Source organism: Lactuca serriola, chromosome 4 (assembly GCF_051521515.1).
Source record: "Lactuca serriola cultivar US96UC23 chromosome 4, Lser_US96UC23_V15, whole genome shotgun sequence".
In the NCBI taxonomy this organism is placed as follows: domain Eukaryota; kingdom Viridiplantae; phylum Streptophyta; class Magnoliopsida; order Asterales; family Asteraceae; genus Lactuca; species Lactuca serriola.
The window spans coordinates 345,293,920-345,309,555 of record NC_136411.1 but is presented as its reverse complement, the minus strand read 5'-3'; the positions used below and the strand labels follow the sequence as shown (position 1 = coordinate 345,309,555).

General features: G+C 33.1%; 1 pseudogene; it reads left to right on the top strand.

Annotated features, from left to right (window-relative positions):
- The first annotated feature begins 9,414 nt into the window (after positions 1–9,414).
- LOC145097538 (putative receptor-like protein kinase At2g23200 pseudogene) lies at positions 9,415–11,987 on the top strand (annotated as a pseudogene).
- Positions 11,988–15,636: the final 3,649 nt, after the last annotated feature.

The window sequence follows — 15,636 nt, the reverse complement described above, 5'->3', positions numbered from 1 at the left end:
ATAGAACTTCGGTTTTCATTTCATACCATCTTGCTAAGATGTCTAGTTCGTCACAATCGTTTCTTGTAGCCATTCGGTTTTCAGCATTGAAAATATTGGTTAAATGGCTCCAAAACATTGGATCGTTCAACTTGCTTGTCTCGTACACATGAATATAAGCACGTGTAAGAACCAAGAACTCTTCATTGCTCCATGATATAGAACTCATTTTGATTGAAACAAAGAGAGTAGAATCTAAAAAAAAAATTTGAACAGTTGTATTGGTTGTTTAGTAAACTATTTATTTAACTTAATGTCAATTTATAGTAGTTTCTACACAAAATCGCAGTCCAATATTCTAATATGTCTGCAATTCATAGTCAAAATTAACTGACGAATGTAGTGTACTATACTTATAACACAACAGATCACTGTGCGAGTTGACAAGTCATCCCCCGTCGAATGACAACACAATACATTGATGCTTGAATTGACAAGCCATTGCACCAGGAAAATAAGGAGTCGTTATAAATAGATTTTAATTTCCATTGTAATTGTATCGTATTACTTCCCCCCTTGCAATTATGGACTCACCACATATATGGAGGAACGAAGAGGAGGTCACTTTGGTTCAAGCTTGGATTAAACTGTAGAGGAGGATTTTCCACCAGGTCCCCCACAAGTTCGTGCTGGATCATTTTGGTCTCGTGTCTGTCATTTGTTTCACCATTTAATGGGGCGTACTCAATATCGAAGAAGAAGAGATGTCAAAGCGAAGTTTCTGGATTTGAAAATAAAGGTGAAACAATTTCAACATATTTATAACGAGTTGGATAATGAACATGCAAATACGGATGAAGACATTCTACGGCAGGTGGCTTTGGAACTATACCGTTTTGAATATGATGGTAGCGAGTTTACCCACTTAGATGCATGGAATCTTTTAAAGAATGTCCCTTATTTTTAATATGCATGTTGGTTAAGTTAATTGTTTTTCGTTATTTAAGTTGCTTGTTTTTGTATGTGTGTTTTGTTACTATTTAATAAATGTCCATTTCTTTTAATGTATGTTGTTTCCTCAATCGCCAATACATAATACGACATAAAATAAATAACTAATACATAATACACCATAAAATATAAATGGGGTATAGGAATAACTAATACGTAATATGACACTAAAATAAAAACGGGGTACATAAAAAACTAATACATAATACTACATAAAATATAAAGGTGCTACATGAATAACTACTGTATTGAGGGAGGTAACAGGACCACCGTTTCATTTGGTATTTCCCAATGCACATGTGATGGTATAGTATTCACCAACTCAGATCCATATGCAAGTCGATACACAAAATTAGTGAACTTGTAATCAACCATTCTGTGAATGGATTCAGATGTACGGGTTCTTAGACATGCTATAGCGTGGCCACATGGTATACCGCTTTTTTGCCATTTACCATAACTACATACCCTTCGTTCAAGTTGTACGTTGGTGGTGGCAAAATTGTCATCGACTTCAAATGTATCCCCATACAAACGTCTTGCCTTCCAATTATAAGACTTGTTGAGACATTTTTGAACCTTACTATCAACGTAAGGGGTCAACCCACCAGACAACCTCCCTGTAAAATTTGATATTTTAATAAAAATAATAGCACAATAAAAAAACTAAATATAACAATCTCCCTTACCCGCCACTTCAGCCCATTCACCATACTTCGATTGTATCGACGTAGTGATTAACTCAATTATCGTTGTTATAGGAAACTCACGTGTGGATATAATTTGCAAAATTTCAGGGACGTCAATCGATTTAACATTGTAACGTACTTTTGGGAAAAATGCTCGTGTCCATTTTGAAATTGGTATATCGTCAAGCCAATAAATTGGACTCCTAAGCAAGGTGCAGAAAGGTGGTTTCCTACATGTACTTTGCAACCTTTCCAAACACAAGTAAAAATCATCAACGCTATATGCATTGCATGACTTCCAAAACAACGATTCGACTTCCATATTGTTATGTCTGACAGACTAACGTATTTTTCGAGCTATATCTTAAGGATAATATCCATGACAGGAATCCGGGTAGGCACTCTGAACACCAAAGTCTATTTTATCACATAGGTGGCTTATGAAACCAACCTCTATGTCCTCACCTAAACAATCTTTTAACCTGATCATGAACCATCTCCATGATTCTTCACACTCTAAGGTTCCCAAACCAACTGCTAAGAGTAGTGGTTCATGATTTCCATCTAAAGCCACTGCGAAGTACATTGTTGTCAGATAGCTCCCAAGAAGGGGTAAATAACCCACATATATCAGCGGTATCATGCACCTAAAGAAGGTACGAATCTACATAAAAACGAACACATATTAGTGATAAGTAAAAAGTAATCGAGATACATTACCATGAAATATTATATAACTCAATAAAAGAAGTATGTTATACCACGCAACCTAAAGCCACAAAACAGAATTGAAAGTGGTTGGTATCGATTTTCTTAATGGCTGTGAAGGTATTAGGATTTGTTCTTTGAAGGTTATGCAAGAAAATTGGTAGTTGAGAAAAGCTTCTTTTGGTGTAAGTACTCATTTTCAAAACCGATGAAAGTGTTCTACAATCATCACACAAATGCAATATCACACAAATGCAATTATAAATAGAAAATATTGTATCTCTACTGTTCAAAATTCATAGTTTAACTTTTTAAATTCATAGTCAAACCAGTTCATTTCATAGTCAAATTTCACTGACCGACATGACAATACTACAGAATGTACTTGTCTGCAGTTCATAGTTCAACTTTTTAAATTCATAGTCAAACCAATTCATTTCATAGTCAAACATCATACATCGACAAGAAAAGACAAGACAACACAATGTACTTGTCTGGATTTCGTAGTTCAACTTTTTGAATTCATAGTCAAACCAGTTCATTTCATAGTCAAAAAGAATTGTATGTAATATGATTTCTTCTATAAATGGGTGTCACTCATTATGAAAAATTTAACTGAGAAAGTAACTCCGATTTAAAAGAAAAAGAAGGCTAATGGCATACTGCAATTGCGGAGGAGAACGTATTGTTAGGATTTCGGGTACAGCTAAAAACCCAGGAAGATTGTTTTACGCTTGCCCATATTTGGTATCATGTTGTTAACGTCATTCAAATTTAAACCCTCGTGTTTACATGACAAAAATTTATTTTCTTACTGTCAATGTTAAATTTAACAGGGACCAAAATGCAGGTTTATCAGTTGGGTTGATGAAGAGAAGGACCAATCATCTATGGTAATAACTAAAGTAGCTAACTCTAATAAGCTCTTTCAATTAGAAAATAAGAAGTTAAAGATAGCGTTGGTTTGTAGTTGGGTGTTGTTCTTGGCAGTTCTTGTTTACAAGTTGTAAGCTTTTTAATATTGTTTTTATGGTTTTGAAGTTGTTAGGTCAATAAATTGTTGTATTTGTACTTATGTTTAGAATAGTGTACTTGTAACGTTAAAACAAATGTTGTAGTCGTTCTTATGTTGTATGTATTGATAAGTTATTAGTAGGTCATTAATTTGTTGTAATTGTCGTAACGTTAAATTTTTTGCCATCCGTTGACGAAACTGTAAAAATAAACTAATAATCAAATCCAACATTAATTTAGATATACAATTATATAATCCAACTACATAGGACCAAGACTAGACCCCCAATAAATTTTTGTCATCCGTTTACGGAACTCTAAAGCTGCGTTCTTTGGGTCAATAAGAACACGTATTGGTTGACCTGAAACGAATTGCTCCATAAACATACAAACAAAAACACCGCAATCTCCCAAATGACTACTTTGTTGGGGAACATTTTCTTCATAAATGAATTGCATATTCAATGGAATCATTGGGATGTTCCTCTGGGCCCAATACTTAATCTTGTCCAAATAATTTGCCACCCAACGTTCAAATTTGGAAAAGATTCCTTCAGATTTGAATTTTTCATAAGCCCCTCTACTAAGACTGTCATAAATATGCACTTCCATTGACGCTAATCGTAGTTCCCCAAATAGCCAATGGTTAGGGGATGAATGAATCGCCAATAGGACCTATATAAGGATTAGAAAATAAAATTATGTTTATTTACATCACAATACAAAAACATAACAAAAATAATGATATTATTTTCAATATAAACAATTAAGTTTACCGTATCAACATCCCACCAAACAACCATGAAGTTGGGGTACGTAGCAATACCAGCCATAAACGTCCTCCAATCCTGCCCTTCTTCCAAAGCATGAGAAACAAAAAAATTTGGAGGCATTATTGTATGTCGGTCGCCCTCAAACCGTCTCTCCATCAATAGTCGGTAACAAATGGTTATATGCTGCACACATGATACTTTTGTTAATGACTAAAAAACAATTAACTTTTAAAATAATAAATTAACAATTAATTTACCGATGACTCCAACCATCCGTCGTGTGTATGCCCAAACAATAAGCTCCAAAAATCTCTATCTAACACGAAATTAAACAAACGATGCTGGACATCGTATGAATAAAATAAATAATTTTGGATGACAACCTCACCGCCTGTTACGTAAGGTTGCAGGCGCAACATGGAGAAGTCGTGAGCAACACCAAAAGCTGGAGGAGGAACGGGGCTTGTTGATTTGATATCAACCTTCTTTTTTGCTCTTCTTTTTTGCTTCGGTATCGTGTGCAACTAAAAATAATATTCAAATGTTTAAATCTCTATCTTTCAGATAATTCACATAAACATAAAATTATGAGTTTATAAATAAAACGAATACCTCGGTGTAAGGAGGGCACAAATATTGTGATGGTTTTCGAGTCCTCGGTTTATCGAGTGTAACTTCTTTGTCATCAACACCATACTCATCAAAATAATCTACAATTCCCGTAATTATTATTTCATCTTCATCTGGAACCTAATTTATTAAGCAATAATCTCTAATTAAAAAAATGTTTCAATATACTAAAAACAAAATATAAATTAATGTAAGTATAAGAACCTCTTTAGCTTCATTATAATCATTTACGTCAAACACATCATCATCAAATTTGTTTCCCGCATTGTCATTCCTCTCCTCCAACTCCTACATTAAAAATAAAACTTTATACTTAATAACGAAAGACACATAATTTAATAAGCAATAATCTCTAATTAAAAAAATGATTCAATCTACTAAAAACAAAATATAAATTAATGTAAGTATAAGAACCTCTTTAACTTCAGTATAATCATTTACATCAAACACATCATCATCAAATTTGTTCCCCGCATAGTCATTCCTCTCCTCCAACACCTACATTAAAAATAAAACTTTTTACTAAATAACGAAAGACACATTAAAAAGTAATTATTAAAATCGTAAAGGTAATATCTATAACAACCTTGTCGTCTTGAATATCACCAAAAACATTTTCAGTTGTATTGTTTTTATTCATCACTTCATCTTGTACAACCTATATTTTCAAATATAAAATACGAACACAAATATTCATATATGTTAATAAAATTTAAAAATAATGTAGCGTGTAACTAACCCGTTCATCAAATTTTCTTTGGAATACTATAGGCTCCTCAAAATTTATGTTATTCCAAATTTCTTCATTATTCACCTCTTCAACAAAAACCTCTGTAGGTTGTCGGTTCATAAACACATGTTGCTCCAGTGTATGTAGCCGTTTCAACACCTCATCTAGGTTGTGTTTCCCACTGCCCCTACCTCTACCATGAGAGCGACCACTGGACGACATACTAGACGAAGATTCGTCTTGTCTCCTAAAATGGTCTCATACTGGGGATGGAACTGTTTTCCCTTCACCATATACATACTCTTGAAATGACATATAATAACAAGATGTCATCTCACCATCACTCGGTAACATGTTTTGTCTTGGTGGTTGCCCCTCCTAAAAAATCAAACATATTAAAAATGCACATAAAAGTATAATAATCAAGTTTATTAATAATAAACGAAAAATTTATAAACCTGTAGCTTTGAAAAAATCTTGTTCACGTCAACCTATTTCAATTTTTTTGTTCCACTCCATCGTTTCATCTGAGGCATGTCTTTATTTTTTCTCAATACTAATCCACATGCACGAACAGCCGGAATCATCTCATATATCCATATCTACAATTTTTTACAATTACAGTAATAAAAGTTAAAATTAAAATAAAAAACATAACAATAAAACAATTTAAATATAAGAAAATTTTTATACCCTTATTCGAGCCGTAAATCTTGAGACGGAGTACTTTAAAGTTTGACACGCTCAGGAAGTGATAAATAATTATCTATTTTGTTCGATGTATCCTCAAGGTCAACATAAGTAAAATCTCAAAGATAGCTACCCCAAGCGAAACTAACAAAACAAAAAAACAAAATTGGTTTTTATATAAATTATTACTTTAATAAAATAAAACTTTTAACGTAAACAAAATATACATGTTCCAGAGATCAAAATTCTCAGCCAAAAAAAACCAATCTTGTGGCACCCGAACATTAATTTCTTTTCCCAAAAAACATTCACACAAAATGTATATCAAACATACTCTAACTGCATCAACGTCGTCAACTTCTAAGAATGTTTGATTTAAAATTAAACGTTTCAGGTCGCCGATTTTCACTGAACTATTGGTATGTTCCAGAAATAGCCGCTCACGCAATAAACATCTTTTTTTACTATTTAATAATTTTTCCGACGCTTTTTTCCCAATATTTTTTGGATACTCCCCAAAATTGAAGCCGGTTATCAAACAAAACTCTTCCAGCCCATAAACCATTTTCGTATTGCCTACTCGAAAATATAATCGTTTTATTCCATCTGGAGATAAAACAGGGTCCGGCTGGATTTGATGAAGGAACATTTTATGGAACAACAATGTGTCCCATTGTAAACGAGGGACATCCATAAAATAACCAAATACAATATCTCTGAAAATGGCACGTCTGACACCATCTAAAACTTCAAATACTTCCCATATATTACCGCCCGAGCCTTTTTAGTTCACAATTGCTTTCATATTGATAAAACTAAAATCATGCTGCAAAAAAAACACAAAAACAAATTAGAGAACTAAAAAATATTTTGTTTTTAAAATATATGATTATGAACTGCAATAAGTACATAAACAATTAGTAATGCAAATACAAATTTTTAATTAATAATTTATATATTTACTATAAAAAACAATAACATACACATATATAAACAATTTTCCAAGTTATACAACAAATATATTTACGATAAAAAACAATATCATACATAATTATATAAACATTTTATTAAACAAATTTTCAACTTAAACGACAAATATATAGACAATTTTTATATTTCTAATTATATAAACTAACATTTTATAACCATATAAACAAACAATTTTTCAAATAAAACGACAACCAAATTAACAATTTTGCAAGTTATACGACAAATATATACAAATTTTCAACTTATACGACAAATACAAACAATTTCTAACAATATATATACGACAGATTTTCAACTTATACAAATGTTATACTTATACGACAAATATATATACAAACGACAATCTCTACTTGTAAACATTATACAACAAATATATATACAAACGACAGTCTCTACTTCACTTTATATAAACAATTATACGATAAGAATATATATAAGTTTTCAAGTCATATAACAACTAAACAAACAACAAAAATAACAAATTGTAAACATTATTCTAACAATTTATTTAAATTTAAACCACCAGATGCACACTCTACGCAGTCTCTACTTGTACATTCAAACAACCACTAACAAAATAGCATTTAAAGTTCAAGTATACTAAAGAAATATTAAAACTATCAAACACAACAAAATTACCCTTTCAAATAATACAATAAATGATAAAATAAAAAAACTTAAAACATTAAAAGAATTAAAATCTAACAATATTTGCGGGCTGTTGACAAAATCCTCCATTTTCTTCAAAAACTAGCCAAAATCGCGAGAAAAGCCCACAGATAGAAAGAGTTTTTGTGTAGAGAAGGGTGAAAAATGGAGAAAAAAAAAACGTTTATATAGTGAAATCTAGGGGAAATCGCAGATGGAATGGTGATTTCGCAGATGGACCTTTCCATCTGCGAATGTACAAGCAGCTAATGTGCTTTAGCTGCTTGTACATTCGCAGATGGAATGGTAATTTCGCAGATGGGGCATTTCCATCTGCGAAATTGAGGGTTATTTTTGCAATTTCGATTTTTTTTTGGCTATTTTTGTAATGTAATTAGTGTAAATGGATATTTTTCTCATTTTCTTCTTTTTTAATAGGTAAAAGTAAACTTTATTCCCTTAAAACGTTATAAAAAATGAAAAAACTTTTAAACCAAAACATAAAAGCCACACACAAATTATAATCATACCAGAAGTAATTTAATTTTTAAACTACCTTCAATTCTTGTCCCATAAATCACCGTCATCATACAAAAAAACAGTGTTGCAGAAATCGGTCTTGGCAGCCGATTAATCGGCGATTAGTCGTTTGACGGCCTTAAACCGATTATGATTAGGGTGTTTGGCGGAAATTGGTCAAAATTGATCAAAATCGGCATTGGCGGTCTTTGGCGGCCGTTGGAGGTCTCGGCGGTCATAGGCGGAAATTTTTTTTAAAATTCAAAAAATTTTAATTTTCAAATATTACATGAAAATTTTAAATTTTCAAAATTTTAAGCTTTCAAATTTTAAAATATTAAACTAAAATTTTTGAATTTTTAAAAATTTAAAATTTTAAATTTTCAAATATTTAGTTTTTTAGGGAATATTAAATTTTTAAATAATTTTATTAATAATTAAGTGTCACGATTAATATCCGTTTGGTCTGATTAATCGTTTATCGTCATTCGACCGCTGAGCGATTTTTACAACCTTGAAAAAAGAAAATAGAAACGGAAAGGAAGTTTTCTTGATTTTCCAAATTGAGTAGTCGTAGTTGGTTCTATAAAGGCCACACACAAATTAGATGAGAAAAAATGAATTAGAGATTCTGTGCTCCATTAAATTAAAACGAAGGTGGCAAAATCCAATTGGTGTCTGGATTATTTTTTGATGACCAAATCATGAAATAAAAGTTCCTAATTCATCTTCTTGACCACCCAAAGGAGAAAGAAGCATCACAAATTACCAGTTCAACTTGGAAAGTCATTATGGGCTTCTATGCGATTTTCTCCAAGAAGATGTATAAAAAGGGAATTGTGATTGTTTTTTCGTTTGAGCGGGAAATAAAAGAATAATAATAATAATAATAATAATAATAATAACTGTATAAAGAATAAGTATATAAATAAATATAGACATAACAATGATCTTTTTTATTGAATTATGCAAATTAAAAAATAAAAAATCAATGATCTAATTTAATGTATTTATGCTTAAAATTATGAAAAGAAATCTTAATTGTCTTCCATTTATAACCACCGGATTTCCGTCGTCAAGGTCGTCGTCAACACCTTTTTTAACACGTTGTCTTCTTCGTCCGGTGAAGCAAACCAATAATTGTATCCATGGAAACCAGAAATTCTTCACTTGCTTCAATGGCGTCCGCCCTTTGTTTCTTTCTTCATATCTTTCTCTCTTCTCTCTCACTTATTTCCTCACAGTATTTGTTACCCCAACGCTACTTCATCAACTGTGGATCAAACTCTAATATTACTTTCACCGGCCAGAATTTCGTTGGCGACGTCAACCCCTCTGATTTCTCCGTCTCCGGTGGCCATATCGCCGTTGAAAACAACAACACGGCAATCAATACGCCACCTATTTATCGAACAGCAAGAGCAATCAATAATCCCTATTGGATTGGACCGACGGTTCACAATCGAGTTTACACCCTCCCATGGCTCATCTTCTGCCTTTGTAAATGCCATTGAAGCGTTCACGACGCCGCCTGATCTCTTCAAACCCGGCGTCAGCTACCCACGTATTTCACCCGCCGGAAAAATTGGTGATCTGGAGAACTTTGAATCGGCTTATGCTTTCAACCCAATTTATAGAGTTAACGTCGGAGGGCGAACCATCGGCGTAGACTTTGACACCTTAAGAAGAACTTGGACACCTGATGATTCCTTCATCTACAGCAATGAACCAGCACAAAAAGTTACTTTTAACGGCTCGATTTATTATGACGTTGGTGTAGCAAGCTCAGACGATGCACCTGATGATGTTTACAAAACTGCCAAGCAATTGAACAACAGATTTGTAAATATAACATGGAATTTTGATGTTAACGAAAACGCTATGTACCTGGTTCGAGCTCATTTCTGCGACATTATAAGCAGAGCCCTCATCAATTCCAATGATGACTTCAACTTCTTTGTCTACAGCCACTACAAGGAGGAGATTCAACCGGTTAGCAAAATGCAGGCGTTGAACGCTCCATTTTACGTTGATCTGGTAGTGGAGCCGGACTTTTCAGGCCTTGTAAATATCAGTATCGGCGCAGTTCCTGGTAGCAATCAGCCGGCGTTCTTGAACGGAGTCGAGATCATGGAGTTGTTGAAAAAATCCGGTGTGCCTGATCTGGCGAACATCGAGAAGAAAGTAACGAGTGTGTTCATCATGGTTGTATGTGTTCTTGCAGGTTTAGCTCTTCTATTGCTTTTATTGGCAGGTTTCTTCATCGGGTCAAGATGTGGGAAACTAAAGCAGGTGGTGGTCGGAGCAAAATCAGAGTCTCACGTGGTGCCATCATATGGTCGGAGTTCATACACCAGCATAAACGTCGACTTCACAGTCAACCATCCTTCACCAAAACTAGACCTCGATCTTAGGGTCCCTTTTGCCGACATATTACAAGCAACAAATAATTTCGATGAAAATTTAATGATTGGTCGAGGAGGTTTTGGAAAGGTGTATAAAGGAACATTTCATGGAACCAAAGTGGCGGTCAAACGAGGCGAACAAGGTCACGGTCAAGGCCGGCCGGAATTCGTGACAGAAATCATGGTGTTGTCACGGATCCGCCACAAACATTTGGTGTCTTTGATCGATTATTGTGATGAAAATAACGAAATGTTACTAGTGTACGAGTTTATGGAAAATGGTACTCTTCAAGATCATTTGTACGATAACAAATATCACCCTAGACTCTCGTGGAAACAGAGGCTCGAGATCTGCATCGGTGCATCCCGTGGGTTGCACTACCTTCACACGGGGTCGGAAGGCGGAATAATTCATCGTGACGTAAAATCATCAAACATTTTGTTAAATGATCATCACGTCGCGAAAGTAGCCGATTTCGGGATATCGCGGTTAGATAATGTGGAAGAAAGCGAGATGTTGGATGTTAAGGGGAGCTTCGGGTATTTGGATCCAGAGTACGTCAGATGTATGAAATTGACGAAAAAGTCAGATGTGTTACTCATTCGGTATGGTACTCCTTGAGGTGTTATGTGCTAGGCCGGCTTTTGACCATAAACTTCCTCTAAAGGAAGTGAATTTGGCCGACTGGGCGATTAGAAATATAAAAAATGGGATTGTTGAGAAAATTATCGACCCGTTTCTTAAAGATACGATCTGTCCATACTCGCTAAGGAAATTTATAGAAATAGTAGAGAGATGTTTGAAGCAAACTGGAGACGAGAGGCCGATTATGGTTGACGTGTTGTGGGACTTAGAATATGTGTTGAAACTTCAATTAATGTCGGTGGATAAAGAGTCATATGATAGTAGCACAATCAATACATCGTTGCAGTTGCCGATGTCGATAATTGATAGATTGCCGTCTCAGCTTAATGATGAATCTAATGTGGATGATAACTTGGCATCGAGTTATGTGAGTGAAAGCCTAGTGTTTTCACAATTGAAGATCGAGGAAGTTCTATAATTGTTGATATTTGTTATTCATATGTATTGAATTGTTTTTAATAATCAGCTTTTTTTAACTGCAAACTAATATATTCTTAAATTACCATCTATGTAGACTTGAATCAATGACTTATCATTCGAGGAAGTCATTCTTTACCGCTGCAAAAACCCTTTGGTTTAATAATTAGTTAATAGTTTTTAATTTTGCATTTCTTTTGATTATCCTTGTGCTATGGTTGTACCAAGATAGTTAAACACTCTCGTGTAAAAATAATAAAAAGTTTTATAGATATACCAAAATTTATAAGAAAGTTAACAACTAAGTGGGTGTAGGAACAAATGTTGCAAAACAATGTTTTATATATAACTACATACTTATTCCAAGAGGAAACAAAAGTAGAAATAATCAATACTAAAACGTACACACCAAATCATTAAAATCATTAGTATTAGTATGTTATGGCACCGTATCGTTAGTTTTTTTAAATACTGATAACTCGACATTAAAAATACATATAAATATGTAAACATATCATATAAAATCTTTAAAAAATACATAAATACGTAAAAAAATATTTATATATTATATACAAATTTTGACGAAATCTACAGAAAAGTCTCATTATTTTAGAAAAATTAACAATTTGGTCTCAAAACTTGTTAAACAGGTCAAAAAGGGCTAGATTGAATAAAATAATCGGTTTTTTAGGCTTTTCTATTAAAAATGTTAAATAATCGATACATCTTTATTAAAAAAAAAGGCTTTTTTAGAAAATTTCTCAAAATATTAGTATTTTTCTAGAGATTTCCATGTAGAATTGCATATAATCAACAATGATAGAGGGTAGCGAATTGCAATGTTTTAGGACAAAGTTATACTCTATCACATCCTCGAACCGGACAGCGAAAACGTCCGAGGGCTTGCGTGACTAACAATCGAATACCATAACAATGAATATACACGAAACAAACACATACATCACCAACATTACATAGTACAACTTATATAGTTCACATCAAGTACATTGAACAAATATTACATAATCATAAGTATATTGTTTCAAAGTTACAAAACATGAAGTCCTAATCAAGCATGATGATAATCATCTTCGTCTTTTACCTGAGAATACAAGTTATTTGAAAACGTGTCAACATATAAAATTTTGGTGAGTTCATAAGCATGTTTGATATAAAACATTTCATGTTGTTGGTAAAACACAGAAAATCCGATATTTTATGTAAGTAAAATTGTTTGCGACACGATGTGATGATCAAATTGTATAGATATGTGTAATTTCAGAACTAGTATATGTGACTTATTAACATTAGTATTTCTCATATAGCAGTTGAAGTATGATATAGAAATGATGTTGAGTCCCAAAAAATCCGATATTTTCCGATATAAAACAGTGTGATAGTTTTGTAATTTCGTATAAATCCCATAGTACGGCCATATGTATGAAGTTAATTTCCCCAATGATAGTGAAATAGTAATGGATCTCTATGTGAGACGTTATAACCATGCATAATAATGACTATTTTGCCTGTCTTTGCATTTTTTACAAACGCCGATTTTGATCAAGATTTTGTCACCCTAGACTGGCTGAGTCTAACTATAGCGAACAGCTCAGCTGTAGGGGAGTCACCCCTGTATAGATCTATACACAAACTCTCGCCCTCCCCCTGGAGACTTTGGTTATAACTACAGGCTACGACCAACACTTATTGGTGCCAACCGCATATTTCTCACTAATCCCAATTATTACCCCGAGAATTTGAATAGTATTGATCACAACCATTTATTGTTTACATGAGTATGAGTAAAGCTCGGACAACACAAATAAGGACAATTGTGGTCCATTAATCATGTATGTTAAATTTAGGCTATCGAACACATGAGTAAGTTGGACCTTACTAGCAATGCAAATGGGCCACTAAGGCCCAATAGCATTTAAAGTCATTGAGGGTCCATTAAGCATGTAATTGGGTCACCAGAAGCCCAATCAACATGTATTATTATTATTGTTGGGCACAATAATTATGTTAATGGGTCACGAAGACCCATTAAAGTATAATTTACAAATATTAAGCCCAACCAATTTAGTGTTTTCTCGTTTTGTATAGTATAAATATCGGAAGTTTTGAATTGTTCAAACGTAAAGTCCCAAAAATAATTGTTTGGCCAATTCAGTCCCTTTTCTAATAAAAATGACAATTTTAGTCCATTTTTATGAAAAATGACATTTTAGGCCCTTAGATTATTTTTCGTTGATATTTTCGGCCCAAACACTTATCCAAATAGTATTTTTAGCCCAAATTAAAATGTTGGGCAGTTTCAGCCCTTTAGTTAAAAAGATTCACAATTGTAGTCCATATTTTTGCAATTTTTACAATCTAAGACCAAAATCTAAACACTTTGCATTTTTAGTCCTATTTGGTAATAAATACATTTTCAGACCTTGAACACTTGTTTTTTTATGTTCTTAACTCATGTTTTGGTAAATTTACAATTTTCTTCCCTCAAAATCATATTTTTTGAAATTCGTGGGCCTAAAAGCCAAAAAGCCCAAATTTTAGACCACTAAGCTAAAATTTACATTTTTAGTCCTTTAAAAGTCATGATTATTATAAAAAATCATGTTTTAACTATTTTGACCTTCTTGACACTAATAAAACCAAAAATGATATCATTTTTCCCATCTTTTGCTTATTTTGTCAAAAATGGTCCATAGATAATATATGATTTTTATTTTACTTATTATAAACTTGTACAACACTTTTGTCTTGACAATAATAAGTATAAAACATTTTAGATCATATATTTTCCTTATTATAGCTATGGATTTCAAATAGATCAAATTTTAGCACATATACAACACATAAAGACAAGAAATCATACATATCATACAAAAACACATCGATTTACACATTTTACTTGCATTCTCCATCATAAATCATGTAAAAACTGAAAATAAAGGGGTATGAACTCACTTTGAAGGTTGTAGCTTCGGTTTTGAGGGAGAAATGGAAGAATATGATGTTGTTTTTGGCTTGAATACTTTCTTAGAAGCAGTATGGAAGCTTTGATGGTCCTAGAAGGCATGATCACGAAATGAAGCCACATGAAACAATGTTCTTAGCCTAAAGATAGAGATCAAAACTTATGTATGATAAAAACTTACCAAGGATGGTGAAACAAGTGAAATATCTTCTTGAAGCACTAGTAATTCTCGAGATTCTTGAAGAAAATGAGAAGATGTTCTTGCATGAGTAGAGAGAGTTTGAAGAGAAAATTTTAAAGAGGGTGGTGTGGTTGTGAGGTCTCGGAGAGAAGAAAAAGAATAGAGGGGAGAGAAGGATGAGGTGACTTGCATGGAAACATGAGATTCTTGGTTTGTTACATGTTGAACAATTTCTTAGTTAACCATTAAACTATATTGAGGTGGCATGTTTAAGTTTAATTTTCCATCTTTTTTTTATTTTGCACATGGGCCGATATTTGGGCCAAAGAAGAAAGAAGTGAACTAGTTTGGGTTCATTCTTGGTCTTGCTCAAATACATAAACTCCATTAAGTAAGTTTTTGGCCCATTAAGCCCATAGGATGGTTCACGGCCTAAATTGTACAAAAGAATGGATTTATGGTCCTTTAGGGTTACTTTAAATCAATTATAGCCCAAATAAGGCCCATTAGGGTAACCCATTTCATTTTAGGCCCATGATGGCCCAAAAGGTTAGGTTTTATGAATGTGGATCCAATTAGAGCCCATTTAAGGGTTTTAAGCCCAAAATAGTTGAATTGGAAAC